General features: G+C 43.9%; 1 long non-coding RNA gene across 1 annotated transcript; it reads right to left on the bottom strand.

Moving 5' to 3' along the window:
* Nucleotides 1-8,008: 8,008 nt before the first annotated feature.
* On the bottom strand, nucleotides 8,009-15,789 carry LOC123331379. Its single transcript, XR_006547987.2, has 2 exons — nucleotides 15,722-15,789; nucleotides 8,009-8,650 (listed from the first exon to the last, which is right to left on the bottom strand). It is a non-coding gene; the product is annotated as an uncharacterized LOC123331379 (long non-coding RNA).
* Nucleotides 15,790-18,083: the final 2,294 nt, after the last annotated feature.

Raw genomic sequence — 18,083 nt, 5'->3', positions numbered from 1 at the left:
GCCAGGCTATCAAGGTCAACAGTAAGGTGATAAGTCATGTTGATAGCATGTGCCCTTGATATGATGTAATGAAAATGGCAATTTACCTTTGCGGTCTCCACCCACGGATGCTTCCAGAGTCCCCGTGAAAGGGGGGGGTGCATCAAGATGTCCTTCCTGTTCAATGTCTCAGACTGGACGTGACACCTGCTCTTCCCTCTTAGGGCCCAAACTAGTCACATGGTCCCAACCTCTCTACACAGGAAGTGAGGAGGGCTAGGGAGACCCTGGCAAATAGTACTGCGTCTGCGTTTTTGGGTCTTGGAAGCAAAAGAAATGGATCTCGTGTGTGACGATCTTATAAAACTGGTGCATTCAAGCCAAATACAATAAGTTTAAATAGTAATGGCTTCAAGTCTCTCTGGGGAACAACAGTAAATCAGCCTGATAGATGTCTTTAATCTACCAGGCTGCAGATGTTTGCCTCTTCACTTCATAACCTCCTGGCAATGATGTACGTCTTGCCATCAACTCACAGTTGCCTGCAGGGGTATATTACTAATGATGTAATTTGGGGTTTCAATTTTTAGTCAGATTCTTACATATCTATGTGTTGATGTTCTTCAGAGAGATTCTGATAATTCTGAAGTTTCTTTGAAACAAAAATCCAGTTTTAAAATGGATTGACGTCTGATCCTAAAGGAACATGCTTTGTCAATCAGCCAATAGCAAACATCACTCTCCTATTTCTGTAAGCTGCATTTTCAGAATGCTTGAGCGCCTTGGGTAGCTAAAATTTAGCGTTTTCAAAAAAATGATTTTCTTCCCTGCCTCTCTTCCTTCATCCCTTTCTTCTAGAATGGTTTGCTGTTTAGTTGCTAAGTTGTGTCCGACTCTTTGCAACCCCATGGACTGTAGCCCGCCAGGTGCCTCTGTCCATGGGATGTTCCAGGCAAGAACACTGGGGTGGGTTGCCATTTCCTCCTCCAGAGGATCTTCCCAACCCAGGGATTGAACTGCATCTCTAGCACTGGCAGGCGGATTCTTTTACCAACTGAGCCACCAGGGAATATTCCAGTCTAAAAGTCAGTGGGGTCGGGGACACACAAGAAGGTGCACTCAGAGCGTACAGTGGCTTTCCAGAGAGGACCTGGGCCATGTGAAGAAGATGAGTTGAGCAAGCGTGGTGACTGCCTGGAGGTGGGAGGGGGCCCTAGTGCTGAGACCTGAGGGAAGAAAGCAGACGTGCCTCAGACACCAAACAGTGGGTTTCACTCCCCACACCAGGAAAACCATAGCTCGGTGCACTACAGATGCACGTCAGAAGTGTGCACTTCCACCCCGCACAAGCAAACATCATTCACCACCACAAGGGAGCTGCACCAAAGGAGAGCAAAGCGACTTGACTGAAGCTGTCAACAGGAAGAAAGAAATCTAATGCACCGGCCAGACCATCATCAATAGTTTCAGCCCCCTAAGGATATCACACACATTCATACGTGTGCACGCACACACACACACACACGTACATACCTATGCACACACACACACACACATACATGCTCACAGAACTGTTAAACAACAGCATGGTTTTCTGGTATGAGCCTAGATGAAAGATCAAAAATGCTATTAGAATTCAAAATGTTAGTAGTTGGAAGGTCTAGTCAATCACCAAGTTGCAGGAGTTAGACCTGAGAAAAGGGACTCAAGATTTCCTTTAGGGTATTATTTTGCCGAGGTCCATGAAGCCACAGGATGAATCCACAGCCACACGGCTCCTGATGGATGTGGGAATAGACACTGGGGTCCTGTCTTCCAGTCTGATGCTCTCTTGAGTCAGCCATCGCTACCCTAAGAAGGCTCGTGGAGAGGAGCCAAAGGACCATTTCAGAAACCCCGGGGGAGAGGGATGGTACGGACCTAACCAAATTAAGTCATAGGCAAACAATGACCCAGGCAAAAATTTCTTTATCTCTCCTGTTGTCAGACAAAAAACAAATCAAAACTTAAGTAAGGAAAGGCTATGTTCCAAAGGATGTTAGAAAAGAGAAGAGGGTAGAGCTGTAGGAAAAAGGAAAGGGAACTATTGCAATACGGGACTTATGACCAGATCTATAAGCATCTCAAAGGTCATACTGTAAAGAATTTTTTTTTTTTTTAAATGGGGAGAAATAAGCAAATCTAGAAAACTACAGGTATGGGGCACTGGAATGAGCAGAGATGGTGTGACTGGTTAGCAGATCACAGGATGTTTTACCCCATGGTCAGCCTATTTCTCAGGTTGGGACGTTAAAAAGGGGTTGAATGCTGGCACAGGAGGATGGTGGGTCCAAATCCAGGGGCTTAGAGCACCAGAGTGATCTTAGCCAAAGTTTGGTTAATAAGCATTTTGTTCAGATCACAGATAGTTCAGTTAATACAAAACAAAGAATGGAAATTTGGAGAGCATCTATCTAGTCTTGTCCCAGGTAAACAAAGGAGGCATCTGTGAGTCTTACCTAAGCCCCGTGGGGAGGGAAGGTTCCTTGCAGCAAGTCAGCTCTGGAACTCAAAGGACTGGAGCTTTCTCAAGCATCTGTTTTCTGGGACCACAGGGTACGGGTAAAATCAATGTTGTTGCAGCAAAGTGGGGCATTCTTTGATACATTTCCAACCACTTGTCTTCATTTCCCTACTCCACAGCCCACTCTGTGACAAGTCTTTTATTTTAAGAAGAGGAACTTATTTCACAAGATTCTTCTTATGAACCAAATCTAAAGGTGGAGGCTGCAATGTCCCTCATGGTAACTGGATATTGATTTCAAAATACTGAGACCCAAGTCACCCCATCCACCACTTCTTTTAATTAACTGTTTTAAAAGTTTCATACTGCCTTTTTCTCTTCTCTATGAATAAAAGACTCTCAGGACTTCCCTGGTGGGCTAGTGGTTAGGAATCTGCCTTTCAATGCAAGTTGGATCCCTTGTCAAGAAACAAAGATCCCACATGCAGCACTGCAAGTAGAGAGAAGTCCGTATCCTGCAACGAAGAGTCCACATGTGGCAATGAATACCTGATGTGGCCAAATCAATAAATGAGAAAAAGATGCTCTACTATGACAAAGCTAGAGGTGGAGATTACTAAATCTTGTCCCACCTAAGACCGATTCTGTGGGACCTCAGTAGTCCTCACCCAGATATTAGCTGGGGCCTCCCTACCTCTCAGGTATCTTGTTTACTTGATTTAAACCCTCAGTTTTACAATTTACGTGAGTCCTGGTACCTCCCCATCCCACTTTTTGCAAACTCTGAGAGCCTTCTGCCTTGTGGACATTTGTCCTTTTCCAGGCAAAACTTGGGCTCAGAGCTCTGTGTTTTCAAAAGGCCTATAACAGCCTCATGTCCATGATGCACTGTGCTCGTCTCACAGTTTTAGCAAAAGCAGAGGGGTACAACACACATCACATACGCTTCCCCCAACTTGCTGTTTCTCAACTCTGGGAAAACAGTGTACCACACCCAGACTTCTGGGACTGGTTTTAATATGTATACGATTAATTTGTAGATGGAATTTTTTAAAGTATTCACTTTTTCTAAGCTTCACTGTAAACTTCACATTAACAATCAGGCCTTGAAAAACCATAAAATCTTAGAGTCGTAAAGGATTCTTAACATCATCTTGTGTTACTTCAGTTGGGAGAAGAGTCATACAGGGAAATATCAAAATTACTTCTCAACTTTTACTGTGTTAGACACTTGACAAAACTGGGTCTTTCTACTTCTTTCTCTGAGTTGAGTTTACTTATTTCTTCTTGAAATAAGCAAAAAAGAAGGAAATTCCAGGATACCAGGAGACCTGGAGAACCACCAAAGATTATTCTGCTGCCCACTTCTTCTTAACAATATAATCCAATTTCTATACTGCATGTACTTCAGCCTTCTGATAGTGAGTTAAATAGCCTCATATGTCCCAACAGAACTTGACTCACTCATTTTTAAGGGATGGACAGAGCGTCAGAATGCTATTGGACAGCATGACATAAACAAGAATTCTATTACTTCATCTGAGACTGATGAAAGGCAGGTCCTGCTCCATCTTTCCTGGCAAACAGCTGGCACAGCTTTGCAAGGATTTCTCGTAGGAACCGTATAAGCATCATGTGATTCGTCTGGTGCGATAATGAGAAATTTATACTTCAGGGAAAGGTGGGCTCGGGGCCTGATGGGACTTATTGAAGAATTATACAACAGTCACAATTTACTGCTTCAACTTGCCTCTCATTAGCAAGGAAAGCTCATCAATTTTATGATGTGTGTTAAGAGGCCTATAAAGTGGATTGACCCCAGTCTCCTGGATTCACTTTAATTTGCACAGAAATGGGAATTCCCAGCCTTGTTCATTGTTCTCTGATACTACATGGTCACTCCCTTTGTCACTGGCTTTGGTTTTTGGGTTTTGGGTAGGGTTGGAAGAGAATATGGGCTTTGCAGTTCAGAGGCTAGAGCTGAAGTTATAAGATACTAAATTGCTAGCAGTTTTCTGCCATGGAATCACAAAGTTTTACTTCTCCGAGGGCTTTCAAGAGCTGGAACCTCCCAGATCATGTCAATTTGAGCCCATTAAGTGCAGGGACAGGGTGTTGCTTGGCTAGGCATCCTTCACAGCCCCCTCGCTGAAGGTTGATGCTCACAAGTTTTCTGAATCAGATTCGGTCCCACAATCTGACTTGATAAAGGAGGATATTAGGTTCAGAAGATCAAGAGACTCTTCAGCAGATCAGCATTGGGAAAGTGCATTCAGTGTCCACCCTGCTAGGGACGATTTTTATTTCAAGACTCAGCTGAAGCTCCACAGCCTCTGAGAAAATCTGCAACTACCCCAGGTCTATAGCTCCTCCCATGAGAGGAGCTTTGCAGCTTCTCTGCAGAGGAATGTTTTGGGCCCTAAAACGCAACATTTGCTAAGTGACTTCACCATTTCTTTTTGTCTTTTGCAATAGTCTTTTCTCCTTCCTGCTAATTCAGCACATTCTCATTAAAAGGCAACACTTTGCCCTCATTTCAGATTTTTGACCTCTCACCACCTACTTTTTTGTGCCACATGCTAAGTAAGGATTACTCTCCCAGGGCAGGGAATCCTGTCTCTCCTCGAACAGAGGGTGGGCTGCCTTCTCACCCACAAGAAGCCTCTCATTCAGATTTGATTCTCCAGAGCTGGCATCTCTCTTGAGGAACCTCTGTGCCTCCCATGACCTGCTGGCTGGCTTGCCACACCAGTCAGCTCAAAGTGCTTATCCCCTAGTTCTTGTTTTCCCACCTCATAGTTCTTTGCCCTTAACGCTGTCCCAGTGCTGGGTGCTCTCGGTGCGGGTGGGAGGGGGAAGGCTCGATGCTGTCCTGCTCGCATCCTGTGAGCCCAGGGACTTGTCTGGGCAGAGAGCTTCATGTCTTGAAGCAGGAATTTTCCACCTCAGCACATTTGGCGTGTGGAGTGGATCATTCTTTGCTGCGCAGAGCTGTCCTACATGATGCAGGATGTTGAAGTACATCCATGGTCTCTACAGGGGCATCCCAGGTTTTCAATGAAGGAGACCCAGGTTCGATCCCTGGATCAGGAAGATCTCCTGGAGGAGAAATGGCAACCCACTCCAATATTATTGCCTGGAGAATACCATGGACAGAGGAGCCCATCGGGCTACAGCTCATTGGATTTGAAAGAGCTGAACACGACTGAGCTACTGAACACAAGCATGGTCCCTACACACCTGATGCCTGCAGCACCCACCCACCAAAAAGGTCTCCAGACATTGCCAACCATCCCTGGGAACAAATTTACCCCTGTCTGAAAACCGCTGCTTGAATGGAATGGGCCAGCTGCTCATTAAACCCAAGCACAGAAGACAGGGCTCTGTGATTTCCTTCCTGTGTGAAAAGGACTGGGAACCAACCACCAGAGTCATGTCAGAAGAATCAAGTTCTGTGTTCAAGAAACCTACACTCAAGTGTAAGCTCACTGTGTGGAAATGCCAATGTATTTTCTTGAAAACCATAAAAATCTTTCGTTAGTTTCTTAGTATACACCAAAGCATGCTGAGGAAAAGGACTGGACTCTGGGGCATAATAATAAACTTTTGCATATAAATAATATTTTAGAGTTTAATACAGCCTTCCACATGTATCAGCTCATTTTGGTGTGTATCTTCGAGGTACTAAAGGGAAATTTATGATGGTAATGATACTGCTTTGTTAAAGCCATCCTCTGGAAACCGAAGTCAGCCAGTTTTTAAAAGTTCTAAGAATTCCCTGGCAGTCTGGTGTTTGGGACTCTGTGCTTCCACTGCCAGGCATGGATTCCATCCCTGGTTGGAGAACTAAGATCTTGAAAGCTTCAGGGTGCAGCCAACAAACAACCCCTTCCCCTGCCCCCCCTCAAAAAACAGTAAAAAAACCAAAAACCTTCTCCACTAAATTTATTTCCTTGTTAGACAAATCAAGGGCAAATACATATTTTCTTTAAAGTATAGAAAATTAAAATAACTTCAGGAAATAATTGAAAACTTATATGGCAACCCACTCCAGTATTCTTGTCTGGACAATCCCATGGACAGAGGAACCTGGTAGACTACAGTCCATGATGTCGCAAAGAGTCGGACACGACTGAGTGACTTCACTTTCTTTCTTTCTGTGAGGTTATATCCTGATTGTTTCTCACTCTCTCTCCTTCTTCCTACCCCAAATGGAAAAAAATAATTGAACTACCTTTTATTGGTGGAAAAATGTCCCCTTAGCAGGGTACAAGCAAGAAGTTGATTTTTGCAAACCCAGAAGTTGCTTAGTAAGCGTTTTGCATCCATAAGGCCACTTGGTAATCAGAATACAAAACAGCAAGTGCCCAGCAGCCTATCATTTCCAGGGTTTTCTTATTACATTCCTTGGTTTCTTGACCTTACAAGCTCATCACTGATGTCCAGTGGGATTTTAATGTGTTCTCTTCCCCACTGCTTCCTATTCCCTTAATAAGACTAAGTGATGAGCTTGGTATGATGCTTCTCACTCAGAAGGGGCTGTTGATTACAACCATCTGTATTCTGAAATGGCCTTATCTTTGGCCCAGGGCCTATCTGCTTCCTATAGCCCAGAGCACTGGTGAGATAATGGGCAAGCTCCTCCCAGACAGCCATATGTCATCAAGTTCCCTCTGATTGTAGAGGTGCGCCTATGGAGGAAATGGCTTGATCTGTATTATGAGTTGGTTGAGGTCACAGGCAGAGTTGTAATGGACTCAAAGCTATGCTTGGAAAAAGCTGTTTTAATTGGCTGTGTAACTTTGATGGACATAAGCTGAGCACCTGTAATTGGGAACTTGGAAGACCAAGTTGGGCTGACTGGTACAGATATAAGGACACTCAAGAGAAGATGCTAAGTGTATACTGGGTGGTTATGTGAAGGATGTGGGAACCTGGAATGTGCCACAAATTTGTCCATGATGGGCTCCATCTTCTTGATACAGTGGGCACTGGATGCTTTACTTAAAGTCAGAGGCAGTGGGGCTGCACTGAAAGAGCAGGCTGTCCACCCTCGGTTTATTCCCACAGATTCTAGCTGCCCCAGAGGGTCTTGTTGACAACTAGAAGGACAGAAAGACACATCCCAATCACCTGATGGAACTAAGGACACCATGATCACCTAGAGTGAACTCTGGGTGGCATGCAAAGTGAAATTCACGACATAAATATCAGAACCTGTTTCGGGAATCTGCAAAAACTTTCATACTTCAACATTCCAGAAATAATTTTTAAATTTCTTGGGTGACTGAGGAATCCATTATGAATCCATTTCTTTCTTTTCAACAAACTGAATTCCCTGAAACCAGCTGTCCTAACAGGGGGTTAATTTTCATTTCCTTTATTGCATTTTCAACCAAGTGATTGTGAGGAGACTGGGAATAACCAACAATCCAGGAAGTTCCTCCAGATGGTCTTAAAGGGCGCCCCCCCCCCCCCACCCCCGCCGGTCTTCAAGCCATTGCTGATATGCAGTGGACAATCATATCACACAATGAACAGACAGATATTTACTTGAAATTGACTGTTAGGGAAGCAACAGGGTTTAGGGTGAAAGGAAATCAATTTTGAGAGATCACAAAAATGCCAAATTGCAAAAAAATAAAAAATAAAACCCCCAAAACAGTAATTGAACCGCTGCTTTCTTTGCACTTCAGTCCAAGCTGGAGGGAGGAGGGGTTCTGGTGCTTCTCAAAAAAATTACTTCTCATCAGAACTTTCCATTAATCATTCTGCCTGCGGTCAGAAGCCGGGCTGCCATGGAGGAGTGCAAAGTCCGCCTGAAACACAGAGAATCTTCCAACTCGGGGATGTGCCCTCAGAGCTCTAGATGCCAACCACAATCATCTCTCGCCTTTACAAAGCCTGGTTTGGTTTGCAGAGAGCATCCTGGAACACTCCATCATTTGAAATGTAATCTGGGGAGTAGGGTTTGATGGAGCTGCGGGTAAATGAATGGACATCTGAAGAGGGGGACTCTGCTTCTCTGAGGGGGAGATGCAGACAGCTAAGGTGTCCAGAAGGTGAATGGATTAGACTCATTAGTGGCTTCTGTTCCAAGGCGTAGTGTAATGAGCGAGTTGCCTGTTGTTCCCATCACTGTCTTCTGGAAGCCACGTTAGTTTTTAGCTGAAAGAGAGTTTTCACAAAGCAGGAGCTGGTGTTTCACCTCTTGGCTTTCTGAGGCCACCAGGTGAAGCTGGGAGCAGCTGCAGGGCAGGCTTTCCTGATCTCAGTCTCAAGCAACCTCATTGCCCTAAAAGCAGAGTGTGCCCACAGGCGGGTACTAATCACCCTTGAAGCCAAATGCTGGCTGCCCTGTGTGCATTTTTACACGGATTCAGGAGCTGGTTCAGTGTGGGTCCTCACCACTGAGGGAGCACTGCCCATTTCCCCCTTCACCCCACCCAGCCTGCAGAGTGTGTGGTGGGGCATGGACTCTTTCCTTCTAAAGCACAGAAGGGTATGTTAGACCTGGGTGGAAAGACAGGCCTGATGTGGCTGCCCGAGACTCAGTGGGTCCTTTTCCTCGCCAGCAGAAATGCAGAGTCCCCAAAACACAGGACATTAATCCACTAGGAGCGGTCACCGTGCAGGACATTAGCCTTGCCTCTTAAAACTTCTCCCAAAAAGATGTATGGGGAGAGGGGAGGTGTGCAGAAAAAAAGAGTGGGTATCATAAAGCTGTCTTCTCTTCTTCTCTAGTATATATGTTTCTCTGGTCTTATTTCTTCTGTTTTATCTTACAACTAAAGGAAGCTCACCATGGAAAATTTTTAAAAAATACAGAAAAATCAAAATTAAAGAAGGATGTGCTATACTGCTCCCTATAGAAAACACAAGCAGATTTCCTTCCCGTCTTTTCTCTATACATTTATATACACTTCCCAGGTGGCTCAGTGGTAAAGAATTCACCTGCCAATGCAGGAGCCACAAGAGACATGGGTTCAGTCCCTGGGTCAGGAAGATCCCCTGGAGAAGGAAATGCCAACCCACTCCAGTGTTCTTGTCAGGGTAATCTCATGAACAGAGGAGCCTTTTGGGCTACAGTCCATGGGGTAGCAAAGAGTTGGACATGACTGAGCAACTGAGCATATAACTCTTCACAACCCCATGGACTGCAGCCCACCAGGCTCCTCCGTCCATGGGATTTTTCCAGGCAAGAGTACTGGAGTGGGGTGCCATTGCCTTCTCTGATATCTTATATAAGCATTATATTTATATTCTGTCTTTTCTTCATCTGCATACATTTATATATTTCTGGTCTTATGGGATACATGTTCTTTTAACCTTGCTCTTTCCAGTTTATAAATCTTGAGTATCTCCCCACATCTTTAACTTTAACATAATATACAAAGCCGGGTGATATTTTGAGAGATTAATTTCTGCTTCTCCTCCCTATATTTCCCCTTCCTTCCCTCCCTACTCTGGGCCTACCCTTAAAGCAGAGAGTAAGCTCTGTGTTTTCCCACCCAGTAAGAGTTTACAGCCAGACAGAAAAAAGTTGCCATCAAAATGCCTCCTGTCCTGGAATTTGCTTCAAAAAGTCTGAGCTCACTGGAGGGAGAGAATAGTGAGCTGAGTCAGGTGAAAGGAGAGTCTGGGAGAGAAAGATGGAGGGAGGAAGGGGTAGATATTAAGAGGCCTCTGGGATGTGTAAGAGTGAACCTGAGGAGGGCGCCAGGGATGAGAGGAAATGGTCTGATGATGTGTCCAGAAAGCCAGGATCTAGAGACAAGCTCCCAGCACCAGCAGAGACCTTATCCCAGGGGGGACTGAGGACAGTCAGGAGTCCCCCACTTGAGGGGACCTGTGTTCAGGGTAGAGGATGCTCGTGGTCACTGCTGTGAAAACACGATTGTAATTACAGCCCCCGCCCTTTCATTACCTCACCAGCCATAACACTAAAGATGATCCAAAGCTTCATCATGAGCAGGAGGTAAAATGGGTGGAGCCTTTGAAACAACGAGGGACTTGAATCTAACATGTAGGTTGAGTCAATAAAGAAAATGGGCTTCCCTGGTAGCTCAGAGAGTACAGTGAAGAATCCACCCACATTGAGGGAGACCTGGGTTTGATCTCTGGGTTGGGAAGATCCCCTGGAGGAGAGCATGGCAACCCATTCCAGTATTCTTGCCTGGAGAATCCCCATGGACAAAGGAGCCTGGCGGGCTACAGTCCATGGGGTCGCAAAGAGTCGGACGTGATTAAGTGACTTTCACTTCACTTCAATAAAGAAAATGAGGCTTTTTGCAGAGCTGGGCTTCAAAAGTGGAGGCTCATTCTGTGTACTTAACCCACCCATCCCACAGGGTTCAGCACACAGTATTTCTAATTTCCCTACCATTTGATCTCCTGAATCTTAACTGTCATTTTGTTATCAAATCAATGTCTTTGTAAAATTTCACTTATCATTTTCCCCCTAATTTTGGAGTCTAATTTTATCTGTTTAATGCAACATTTTATATTTGTATACAGCCTTTGTATGCACGCATGCTCAGTCATGTCTGACTTTTTGTGACTCTATGGACCATAGCCCACCAGGTTCCTCTGTTCATGGGATTCTCCAGGCAAGAATACTGGAGTGGGCTTGCCATGCCCTCCTCCAGGGAATCTTCTCAACTCAGGGGTCGAATCTATGTCTCCTACACTGCAGGCAGATTCTTTACCCTTGAGCCATCAGGAAAGCCCATGGCAAGTGGGAAGTGTCCCCACCAGGCTTCTGCAGGGAGGTTGATCTGTGGCCTGAGCAAGCCAGCCAGGGCATCGTCCTCCCCTTAGCTGAACCTGCAGTGACCATCCCCACTTCCAGGAGCAGGTCACATCACATTCTCTGCAGAGAGGAACAAAGAGGAGAGGCTGCCTGAACCACTTTGGAATCTGCACAGTCCAGGCAAAACCCAAATCAGAGTTCTCCCTCGCAGTGAACAAGTCCTTCTCTCTTTGCAGGTTTCCCAGGTGGTGCCAGTGGTAAAAAAAAAAAAAAAAAAAAAATCCAGCTGCCAATAAGGAGACACAGGAGACCTGGGCTCGATCCCTGGGTTGGGAAGATCCACTGGAGGAGGAAATGGCAACCCACTCCAGTAGTCTTGCTTGGGAAATCCCATGGACAGAAGAGTTTGGCAGACTATGGTCCATAGGGTCACAAAGAGTCAGACATAACTGAGTACGCATGCAGCAGCAATCTTTTTTCAGTTCACAGGAAACCTCAACAACAGCTCCTCCTACGCTACTAGCCTGGCAACAACTGTACTTGGATTTCTGCTGATCCCTAGCAGTGGGGTGTCTGAGTCTCAGTCAGGAGCACACTGTGCCCTGGGTGGGGGAAAGGAGGGGTCACAAGAGTCAAGTTTTATGGAGAGAGGATCTCTCTGAGTGGAGACTGCAGAAGCATAAAGACTCCTCTTTGGGGAAGTTGAAGAGAGAGATTGCGTGGTAATTGTGGCAGACATGGTTCTAAAGAGGATTTGTTTGGATCAAGAGAGTTGTATGCTTCTAGACTGAGGGGAAGCAATGTAGGCAGAGAGAAAGGTTGAAGTGGTAGGATCAGGGGAGGTCTGAGCAGTGAGGCGCTGGTGAGACTGTAAGAAAATGGGGTCAAGAAACTCATTTTTCAGAGTCACCCCTGAATCTTATCTGAACGACTGTTGCCCACTTGGATCACTTTCTAATATCTGCCATTTAAGAATATCATAATGAATAGGAAAAAATAACATTTAAAAGTCAAAAGAGAGGGGCTTCCCTGGTAGTCCAGTGGTTAAGACTCTGCCTTGCAATGCAAGGGACACCGGTTTCATCCCTGGTCCGGGAAGATCCCACATGCCACGGAGCAACTAGGGCCCTGTGCCACAACTGAGCCTGAGCTCTAGAGCCCACGAGCTGCAAGCACTGAAGCTGGCAGTAGAGCCTGGGCTCCGCAACGAGAGGAACCACCTCAATGGGAAGCCCACGTACCACAACGAACAGGAGCCCCCACTCGCCACGACTAGAGAAAGCCCGCATGCGGCAAAAAAAGACCCACCACGGCCAAAAATCAAAAAATAAATAAATAAACCTTTTTTAAAAAGGGTCAAAAGAGAATAAAAATCTACCTCTCCTCTTGTTGTGAATTGTGGTTACACCGATTTATATGCTGGTCAAAGCTCATTGAACTGAATATTTATAGTTGGTATATTTTATATATCCCAAGGTAAAAAAATAAACTTACCTCTCCTAGGAACTATAAAAATATTAATTAGGCATTCTATTGACAAACATGATTACAGTATTTAAAGGCAGTCAGAATTATAAAATTTAAAAGCAAGAGTAATACAATGTTTTCATTTCCCAAGTATGATTCTAAAAATGCATATAGAAGCTGGAAAATCACCATTAATTCTGCCCTTGTTGGTGCAAATTAGATTGGAATCTCTCCCCATAAGTGCTGAGCTGGATCAATATATGGTTTGCATTCTGTGATCAATAATACTGATAGCCAAGATTATAATTATAACTAACATTATTTACCATTTCTATAAGCCAAGCGTTTCAAGAATGTTATCTCATTTCATCCTCATTATGAGCCTTTGAAGTAATGGCATTTTTGTAATGGTATTTTCCCAGTGAGGAGCCTGAGGCTCAGAATGGTGTATTATCTGCTCGAGGTAAATAACAGATCTAGGGTTCAAGTCGATCTCTGCCTATGCCCAGAGCTCAACTTTTGAATCACTTTGTGGCACTGAAATTTTTTTTAAAAATCATTTTATTTTAAATGTAACGGAGTTAGGGAGGGAGACCTGGTATTCAAAGAAACCAAGTGAGTAGTATTTTGGGTGAAATGAAACACTTTGTAATGTGATGAATCAGGTCTTCTGTTGCATAAGTTAATATCTTTGCATCTGTCCATTTCCTCACGATGGGGATGCCCATGTGACCAGAGCTAAGGGGAGGAAATGTCTCAGCCAGGAGTCTTTCTTTAATGAGGCAGAGACATAAATACTCAAGAGAGGAAGGCCACTTCTTTCATAAACATTAGTAAAAAAAAATCTACCTACAACTTCTGCTCACACCTCTTTGGTTCAAACTGCGGCACGTGGCAAGGGAAGTGGGGAAATAAATGTCACCTTTTGCAGTGTAAACTTTCACTCCCAATTAAATCAGTTGTTCCTTAAGCAGAAGGATACTGAGAACCCAGCTAGAAGCCCCCACCAGAGAGAAAGTGAAGCCAGGATTATAGGAAACCAGAGCCCAGACTCAAGAGCAGGCACAGTGGCAAGATGGGAGGCAGGAGTGTCTGGGGTGTTAGGATGGGAAGAACTCCTAAGCCCTCCACCCTGGTGCCAGCCCTGGAAGGGAGGCTAGCTCTGCCTGTCCTGGCTTCGCTCAGCTCAAAGTGTGGAGGCTGGGAGAGGAGTCCCGGGAGCACGTGTAGATGAAGAAGTTGCTCCTGGCTTAGACACACAGCACCTGATGGGCCCACCAAAGCAGGTCTACAGGACCGTGGAGGGGAAAGCCTCCCTCCTCCAAAACACATCCACGGCACCACTAGGAAGGAATAATGATGCCAAGAGGCCAGAAATCACAAACATTCACACCCATTGTGCATGTCTTGCTGGTATATCAGGGTTGGAATGTGCGTGTGTGCTGACTGCTATGTGGGTGAGTCTACTGGGGGAGGAAAAGTGGCCAGGACCCCTCTTCTTAGCAGGTCAGCAGGGCTGTGATGCTGACCTCACGTGGGTTGAATTGAATGGACTAAAATTGAGGACTATTGATTTCAAAAAGAAGCAAAGAAAATACACTGTAGTGTTTATCAAAGTGTGCGCGGTGGACAAATTGCATCAGAATCACCTGGAAGTCTTGTTTAAAAACACTCATTCATTTATTCTTTCACTGAACAAACAGATAGTGATTTCATGTGTGTGGCAGGCCTAGTGCGAGGAGCTGAGAACAGAGCAGTAAACAGGGCAGACATCATCCCTGACCTCCTGGAACATTCAGTTTCGTGAGGAAAATTTGTTGTTGTTTAGTCACGAAGTTTGCGTCTGATTCTTTTGCAACCCCATGGACTGTAGCCTGCCAGGCTCCTCTACACATAAAATTTTCCAGGCAAGAATACTGGAGTGGGGTGCCATTTCCTTCTCCAGGGCATCTTCCTGGCCCAGGGATCGAACCCATGTCTCTTGCTTGACAGATGGGATTCTTTACCGCTGAGCCACCTGGGAAGCCCAGTGAGGAAAAGAGTGAAAAGTATAAACTGTAGTAATAAGAAAGTAAAGAAAGCAATTGCACATTGCGATGTATTTCTGTGAAAGAAGCAAATCCTGGTGGTGACCACAAATTTCAGAAGTCTATGAGCTGTCTTCTATTTTTCAGATGCCAACTAAGTCCTTGAGCCCTCCCTTGTTAAGCCGTGGAGAAGGGAATGAGACCTTAGTGCTTAACACAAACCGAGATCACTTATCTCACCACCTTGCATACCTTACAGTCAGTGTTAGTTTGATTTAGAAAACTAAAGGGACTTTTCAAAAAACGTGACATATGAACTTTTCATGTTTATCTCCTTCACCAAATCCACTAAAACTGCAGGTATTACTGCACAAGTTCTGAGAGATTAGGAAGGAGAAAACAGCTATTGAAAGATTTCAGTGTGTTTTTGAAAGACAGAATGCAAATGAAATAATGACAGCAGACGGCAGGAAGTTACCACCTTGTGTGTGTGTTTCAGGGGAGAGGTATAGAGACGGGAGGATGCTGATGATAGAGATTCAGTTCATCCTACCGAACCTCAAGAAGCACAAGCTTGGCACCACAGACTGTGGAAGCAGACAGAGGAGGTCGATTCAAAAGAGGGTGGTAGGTTGTCTTTGCAGTACGCAATTGTCCCCCCACCTACCACCACCAGCTCCTCTCTGCCACCCCACACAGCCACAAACAAGCCCCACCTATCTTCCTTCTATAGAAAATGGACTGCATAGTATGTATCCAGAAATGTATACATACATACATTTCTGGAGAAATGTATCCAGCAACCTACAAGCTCAGGGACATCAGGAGGGAATTCCAGGAGGCACAGTCATAAAAGAGTAAGACAAGTCAAGGTCTGCATTCTGAACCCTGGAATTCCCAGCCTACTCCCCAAATTCTGCTCCTAGGACCCTAAAGCAAGATATACACTCCCCTAAGCCAGAGATTCACGTGTTCATTTAAGAAAACACTTACTGTGAAAGTACTGTAACATACCAAACATTCTGAGTTGCTCTGGGGATAGCAGGCTGGCTTATCACCCACACTGGAACCTATTATCAATTAATCAGCCCTCTGCCCTCAATCTGAGGCAGAGATCCACGTGAGTGTTTTTAGAGCTTATCATTTTAAAAAGGTGGGAAAATAGCAATTAAGGAAAATGGAAGATGAAAGAAAGTAATCTGAGGAAAATAAAGGTGGAAGGAAAACAGGATGAAGCAGAAACAAGTGTTTTTTAATTGTTATAGTTGATTTACAAAGGTTTTTTTTTTTAAATACAGTTATTACTTTATGGTCCTCGGGGAGATGAGGAAGCCATTCTACCCATAAAACAAGAACAAAATGCTTTTAGGAAATAACAAATGGAAAATAATATATAACTCTTAAAAATACAAATTTGTTCTTGTTTAGTGGCTAAGTCATGTCCTACTCTTTTGCAGCCCCATGTACTCTAGCCTGCCAAGCTCCTCTGTCCATAGGATTTCCCAGGCAAGACTATTAGAGTGGGTTGCTGTTTCCTTCTCCAGGGAATCTACCCGGCCCAGGGGTCAAAGATAGTTTTAAAGAGTAACCCAGAAATCATCCAGGAAAATAAAACCAAAATATGAATAACAGAAGAGAGGAGAAATGCAATGAGAGAATATATCTGTGAGAGTCCTAGCAATAGGAGTTTTAAAGTGTGAAGTCAGAGAAACAGATAGGAAGAAATTGTTAAGAAAATAATACAAGAAAATTTCCCAGAACTAAATTTGGATCTCTTGATTGAAAAGGTTTGTTGGGTGTCCAGTCCTATGGACAGCAAAACATCCATAACAAGCCTCATCATGATAATATTTCTGAATACTAGAATGAAAAGAAAACCACACACTTCCAGGGAGCAAAAATAACAGGCTACATGAAAAGTAGCAGGAATCAGAATGTTATCAGTCTTCCCAGTAGCAACACTGGATGCTAAATAATGGTGAGAAATTCCTTTAAACGATGATGAGGGAAGGTTATTTTTAACCTAGAATTCTACACTGCAGGAAGGGTGAGAGTAGAATAAAGACCTTTTTTGAAGTGTAAGGACTCAAAGATTTACCTAAAAGGCACATTTCTTTAGAAAGCAACTGAAGAATGTGCGTTCACAACATGAGAACAAACCGAAGAAGACACTGGAAACAGAAATTCAACCCAGGAGATGGTGAAAAGCAGTCTAAGATCCACTGGACAGAGTCCTAGAGAACAATCCATGCACACTAGGACCAGAACATACAGGGTAGTGGGAAAAAGGTCCCCAGCTAAAGTTGGGTCTGGCAGATTTTTGTTACGAACTGAATGTTTGTGTCCCCTCCCCCAGATTTCATATATTGAAGTCTGGGCTCCAATGTGATGGCATTAGGAGGTGGGGGCCTTTGGGAGGTGTTTCAGTCATGAGGATGGAGCCCTCATGAATGGGATTAGTGCCCTTATAAAAGAGACCCCAGAGGAGTTCTTTCACCTTCTTTCTGCCATTTGAGGACACCATGGAAGTTGGCAGGCTGTAACTTGAAAGAGGGCCCTCACCAGAACTGGGTCATCCTGGAACCTGTCTCAGACTTCCAGGCTCCAAAACTATGAGAAATAAATCTCTGTTGTTTATATAAGTCACCAGTCTCTGGAACTTTGTTATGGCAACTCAGACTAAGATAATTATCCAGTGTGAATGGGTATTTTCTTTAAATATGGTAAAAACCTTAGGTGAATTTAGGAGGGAATTGGCAATAGAACAATAGAAAATTATGCAAATTATTAACTGTAAGGAAGACAGAACTATATATGAGAGAAAATAGTCATCATGTAATTACTTGATACAATAGTAAGTAATATAGAGAATAGCAATATAAGCATTTTAATATATATGATATTTACCAGGGATTATGATACAATTCTATTGGTTAACTGGTAGTGATGGTAAGAGTTAATACTCAATTATACTACAGTAAAAAGTCAGTAAGCAGTATCGCCTAACACAGATAACTTAGAAAATAGTACTGTAAATACATTAGAAAAATAAAATTCCCAAACATCATATCATCTAAATGCATTATAGCCTTAAGTACTTGATAAATGTCATCACCTGACAAAGATAGCTGATATTAAGTTTATATTCAATATCTTTAAGCAGTAATTGCAAGATGTCAAATTGTACTTTATTACCATCCCAACTTACAAGAGCCAGAAAATATTGACTACCATTGTTTTCCTGTGTTGAAGTGGTGAAATCTAATTTCGTTCGCATTATGGAACAATTTACCAAGTGCATGATAACTATGAAATGGAGATTTTATATTGTCCCCCAAACCAATTTCATTTTTCC

The sequence above is a fragment of the Bubalus bubalis genome, chromosome 23 (genome assembly GCF_019923935.1).
Source record: "Bubalus bubalis isolate 160015118507 breed Murrah chromosome 23, NDDB_SH_1, whole genome shotgun sequence".
Classification (NCBI taxonomy): domain Eukaryota; kingdom Metazoa; phylum Chordata; class Mammalia; order Artiodactyla; family Bovidae; genus Bubalus; species Bubalus bubalis.
Note: the sequence above shows the minus strand (reverse complement) of the source record. Positions and strands in the feature narration are given on the sequence as shown.